Source organism: Fukomys damarensis, unplaced genomic scaffold, assembly GCF_012274545.1.
Source record: "Fukomys damarensis isolate Sample0158 unplaced genomic scaffold, DMR_v1.0_HiC HiC_scaffold_32, whole genome shotgun sequence".
Taxonomy (NCBI): Eukaryota; Metazoa; Chordata; class Mammalia; order Rodentia; family Bathyergidae; genus Fukomys; species Fukomys damarensis.
This window is the reverse complement of record NW_022900944.1, coordinates 36517418-36523077: the sequence shown is the minus strand read 5'-3', so window position 1 is coordinate 36523077 and position 5660 is coordinate 36517418. Positions and strand designations below refer to the sequence as shown.

The following is a 5660-nucleotide window of genomic DNA, read 5'->3' as shown; positions in this document are numbered from 1 at the left end:
AAAAAAAAAAAAAAAAAAAAAAAAAGATCGTTCAGCTCAGCTGGTTGGGAGCAAGACGGGAACTAGACCCGTGCCCATGGCCCAGGCCACTTTGAATCTTTAGAAACTTCCTACTCCCCCTACAGACAGTGGGTTGTGAAGGTAGGGGGGGGTCTCCACACCCAGTAATTCGGGGTGGGGGATGGTGTCTACCCCCAAGGCCCACAGCTCTGGGCAAGATGGAGACCCGGAAACCAACACAAGAATGGCAGGTGGGGCCAGAGTGCCTCCTGCTGGCTAATTCCTGAGTAGCACAAACTGCACTTGCCTTCTAAAGAGGTTTGCTTGGGCTTGGGGTTCCCTCCTTGGCAATTTCTCCTTCACTCTCCACCACCCCTTGGGAATCCCCAGGATCCCTACTGATGAAGAAACCATGCCTGCCATCTACAAATCACTTTCCCTTCTTACTGCAGCCTGGAAGAACATACAGTACTCGGCCTCACCTCTCCGAGGCTTTCTGCGGTGCTGGCCGCTGAGACCTACACTTTGGGAATCGAAAATAACCAGACACTCTGCTGGTCCCCGTGGGCTTCCTTGAGGAAGGCAGAGGACCAAAGACCAAGGACATCTATCAGAGGGGCTCCAATAGTGGAGAAGAGACTGGGGCCCAACTGTGAAGGGAAAACAGGCAGATGTGGTACAGGTGGGAAAGGCATTTCTGAGGGCAAGAAAGGCAGCCAAGGCATCTCCTTATTTTTCCCCTTGTTCCAGCTGTTTCCCCTTCCTCCCTTCCTCTTCAGAGAGCCTCTCCACCTCAGGAATTTGCCCATCTCCCCCCACCACACCACCCTCTCTGGCCATGTCCTCATCTGGTGGGTGGGATTCCTAGGATGCCCCCAGTACTCACACCTTGATCCTACCAGTGAACATTTGATTTCTGTGTTCGAACCTGCCCACAATGGGACACTTGAGAACACATGAAAAAAATGCCTCTTACAAACCAGTTGTGGGAGACTCAACAAAGTCCAAACCACCCTGCACCTCTAGGACAGAGCCATTATCCCAGGGGAAAAGAAAAAGTGCAAAGGGACTGTGCCTGGGGAAGATTCCCAGTGGGTGCAGGGACAGGAACAAGTCACCCTGTGCCATTTTGGCAAGACGAGGTGGGGGGAGGAGCCCCCAGGCAATGGTATTGGATTTGCCCGAGTGGGCTGGGGAAGAGGACTAAACAACACATGCTTGGGGGCCGGGGATGTCGCTCAGTGGTGCTGCTGCCTGCCTCGTGAGTGCAAGGTCCCAAGTTCGATCCCCGGTACCCAAAACAAAAAAAGAATACACACTTGGAGCAGGTGTCTCGGGACTGTACTTGGAAGTGTGCCTGGCAGGGATGCTCAGGATGGGGAGCCTGGATGTTCTGACCATGGTGAGGTCAAGGCTAGGAGCAGGATGGGGACACAATTGAAAGTGTGTTTATAGACTCCCAGGGCAAAAGTCATCCCCGTCCCACTGCAGTGTCTGCGATCATCCGGTTGCACCATGGCTGCTGGGAGCTGAGGACCCCTCCTCTCCAGGCTGCCTCCCCAGCCCTCAGGTCTGTCCCCCACCTCTTCTGAGCAGATGTCCTCCTCCGCAGTGAGTGGGGAGCAGTGCCCAGATAACACCAGGCCCCTGGGTACTAAGGATGCACTCACTCTCAGCTTCAGGGGAAAAGGATCCGAAATGGAGAATGAGGTGGGTCCCGGGGGCTGAGTTACCACCCCGAATCTGCTACTCACCTGCAAAGAGGCCTCTGAAAAAGCCCTTAGTGTCCACGGCTTCTGACAGCCACCCCAGCTCAGACAGTTAGGAGAAACCCACCTGCTTTCCTATGGCATTGGCACGAGGGGTCATTCAAAATCCAAACACAGATACCTCCGGCCCTATATATGGCCCCTCTGAGCACCTGTCCAGCTCTGGCCAAGGGGTTGGCTTGGCAGTCTCAGGTGCTCCTTCGGGTCCCTCTTCCTGGACTGCCCCTGTACTGGGCAGACCTAAAGCTTTTCCATTCATTTGGTCTACCCCTAGGACACTGGAACTGAGACCTTTGTTTAAAGGAATGTATCCAGCACTAGACAGGGGAGCTATCTCATGGAAGGGTGGGTCCTGGGGTCACTGAGAAGCCCTGTTCACTACAGGCAGCAACATTATTTCCTTTATTGTTCTAATAGTCTGGTCTCTAGCGGGAAATTTGTTTGAAATCCCACGGTGAGTGCACAAGATGACCACACGGGGGCAGTAGAGACAACCACCTCACATGAAACCACTAATTTGTCTTAAATTATCAGCACACAAGATCTCATTTAAGGAGCCTGAGCTGCACTTCTAACAGCAGGCTTTTTAGAGTCTTCCCTAGAGTACTTTAATTTTAAAATAAAGAGAGCCAGGGATGTAGCTCAGCGGTGCAGCGCCCCCACAAACAAGCTTGAGGCCCTAAATTCTATTCCTGGTACCAAAAAATTAAAAAAATAAAAAATCTAAAATAGAGACTTGGAGGAGGGAAGCACTTCTTGGACCTTTCTAGTGTTCAGCGCGGGCTGAACAGATCCTGTGTAATGCCACACCTAGGTTCAGGGACACCAGTGTGAAGATCAGTTGGGAGCTCTCAGAAGCAGCACCCCCAAAGCCACTAAATCAGAACCCGCATTTACCAGATTCTCCAGGGAATCCACGTGCACATTAAAGTCTGAACATCTTTTGGTCCTGGTTACCAAAAAGGCACTTGGGAAAGTCTGGCCTAATGCCATTTCTACAGTTTATAGACAACACAGAGGCCTAAAGGGAAGAATCCATTTGCTCAAAGTCATCGCCCATGTAGATCGGAGGGACAGCACAGACCTCGAGACCCCGACTCCAGTGCGCTTTCCCTGCAGCTCACTGCTCTTCCAACTCAAGAGCTGAGCCGGGGCACAGGATGCTGGCAGGAATTTAGCAAGCTCTTGGGACTTCCCAGGGATAGGGGAGCTATTGTGCCTGGCTCGAGGAGCTTCTGTGTCCGTGAATAAATAACGTAGGACAGGTCCACTTGGCGCCAGCTAGCACAGCTTCTCACCTGGACCCAAGATTTAGGATCTCATCTAAATCTTACAAAAGAGAGACAGGAGGAAGAAGAGGATTAGTGTGGATACATAGGCCAGAAAGACTTCCTGTGGGTGGGGCTAGTGTAGGAAGAGGGTGGGTTAGAGGGAGGTGACGGAGGGGTCACATTTTGGGCCAAAAAACCAAGATGAATGAAGGGCATTCATGGAGCAGGAAAGGGATCTGCCTGACCAAGTCACCCCATAAGGGTTGGGTACCAGTGGGGATAAAGCTGGGACGGATGATGGGTCTGAGCACACACAAGGCCCCGAAATCAGGCAGAGAACTTTGATCCAGGTGGAGCTGATTCATAACTGGGCTGGAGGCCACCCCTAACCACAGAAAGTGTTTAAGCTAGAGAGGAACCTGGACCTTGGAAAGACCTTCAGAGGTTGTGCTGTATTAGACAAAGCACAGTGGAGGAAGAGGCTGCAAGAGCCCTCACCCTAGGAGCTCACTGAGGATAAAGCTCAGGGTGCATTCATTTTAAAATCGCTAGCCCTTAGCCTAGATTGGCAGAGCCTGAGCCCTTGGAAAGCACTCTGCTAATGACCACCTTTAAGTGAGACAAGCCTTTAAAGCAAGGGGCATTTATACCCAAGATTCCGATCAGAACAGGAAATAGGAGTCATACTTTTTGACCTTGATCTTGTTACATGATAGATTGGGATGACAATAGAAATTCCCTCCCGAGGTTACAATGAGAATGGTCTGCAATAATCCATGTGGCATACCTGGCTGGTTTTCAGGGTCGTGACTTCTCTGTAATGTCAGCCGGGGTTTCAATGACTTTGCACCACTGTGGTATTCTTGGTAGCCCCTTGAGTTGCTCCTTTGATCTCATATGGATCCTAATGAATAATACCCTTGTTATTATATATTACTTTTTATATATTGCAAGCCCACCTCATCCTGTAATAATGCTTTGACATATGTTTTATTTGTCCTCCAATTTAAGGAGTGAAAACACAAGGACAGAGCTCACACTTGCACATGACAGGAGTTCGAATCAGAGGACTGGCTCCAGCACACCTCTGCCTCCGTGACCTCCAGTGTGACACTGTCCAGGACTCCGCTTGGCCACTTCACGACCTGCAGGCTATACTTTCTCCCTCCAAAGTCACCCTCCGACAGTTCTGGGGGAAATCCCAATTGTTTTTTTCTGAGTTTTCTCCTTTAACCACAAACCCATGTTTCCAAACACCAGTGGGCTACATCCCATGGATGTCTGTCTTTCCCTGAAACTCAACCACGCCCAACTCCTGGCCCCTACGTCCAGCCTGAGCCTCAGGCAGCTCGTCTCTAGTCCCTCCATTAGGGGACTAAGTCCACCCTTTCCAGATGTTCACATCATAGTGGCTCTGAGGCTTTCCCACCCTGGCCTGAGGGATCCTGGAGAACAAGGATCCAACCTCAGTGCCCCTCTCAGGCCCAAACAGTAGAGACACAGCGCTTACATCCTTCTGAAGCCAGTGCCCCCTCTGAGCTCTACTATGCCTTCTCAACCCTAACCTCCCTCTCCAACTGTCTCCTCATCCCCCAACGGTCAGCTCTGCTCAACCACCTCACAACTGCCTTAGAGCGTGCACACCCAACATTCCAACACCAACCGCTCATCCTCCCCTCCACCAGTAAGCTCAGGTCAAGGCCCCCTTTGAATTTGAAACTAACTCCTAGAGTTAGTTTGCAGTGTATATCTTTCCCAGTGAACCAAAACTCTTTGAGGGCAGGAACTGTGTCCTTACTTTTTATCCCCACAACCCTGACCACGGTAACTAACGTAAAAAACCAAATATCACTTCATAAATTTGGGGATTTAGTTAAATCAAGCAGTGTCTGATTCATAGGGAGCATTTGCTTTTAAAAAATATTTTAAGGGGCCAGGGATTTAGCTCAGTGGTTCCACCACCTGCCTTGCAAGCGCAAGGTCCCAAGTTCGTTCCCCGGTACCAAAAAAAAAAGACTTTAAGGACATAGAAACCTTTTTTTCCAGTACTGGGGATTGAATCCAAGGCCTGTGCACTGAGCTTTTTCATTCTTTTGCAACATGGTCTCATTAATTCACTAAATTGCCCACACTGGGCTCAAACTTGGATTACAGGCATGTACCACCACACCTGGCCTGACGTATACACTACAAAATTGCTCACACCACAACCTAGCTGACATCCCACATTACATAGGCAGGTTTTCATCAACTTTGTGTCCACTTAACAGGTGTTGGCTTGTATGAATGAATGACCGAGAAGTTGAAGGACAGGGAAATTCATACTCTAGGAAGTTTATGAAAAGCACTGCCCTGCAGCCCATTTCCAAGATTTACCGAAAGGGAATCTCTGGATCAAGGGCAGAGAGCTTCAATTTTTATTCATTTGTATTTAATTTTTATTTTTTCCTTTCAAAGTAATTTTCAGATTTACAAAGCAATTGTAAAAATCATAGTTACCATATACTCTCTCCCAACTTCCCCAACGCCGTGATTAAAACCCTTAGTAAAGTGATCAAAACCAGAAACTTTACACTGATACACTAATCTACAGACTTTTTTTTTTTTTTTTTTTTTTTTT

The 5660-nt window shown here is 49.3% G+C and overlaps 1 long non-coding RNA gene across 3 annotated transcripts in view; it reads right to left on the bottom strand.

Annotated features, from left to right (window-relative positions):
• The window catches only part of LOC104876437, a 13864-nt gene extending 9140 nt beyond the window's left edge, over positions 1–4724 (bottom strand). The window contains exons 1-2 of one of the 3 annotated variants that reach the window (XR_784334.2): positions 4551–4724; positions 3828–3944 (exon numbers count right to left, since the gene is read on the bottom strand). This is a non-coding gene — a long non-coding RNA (uncharacterized LOC104876437). Of the gene's footprint in view, positions 1–3827; positions 3945–4078; positions 4229–4550 lie in introns of those variants that run through there. The other 2 variants (XR_784335.1, XR_784336.1) reach the window with 2 other exon arrangements.
• Positions 4725–5660: the final 936 nt, after the last annotated feature.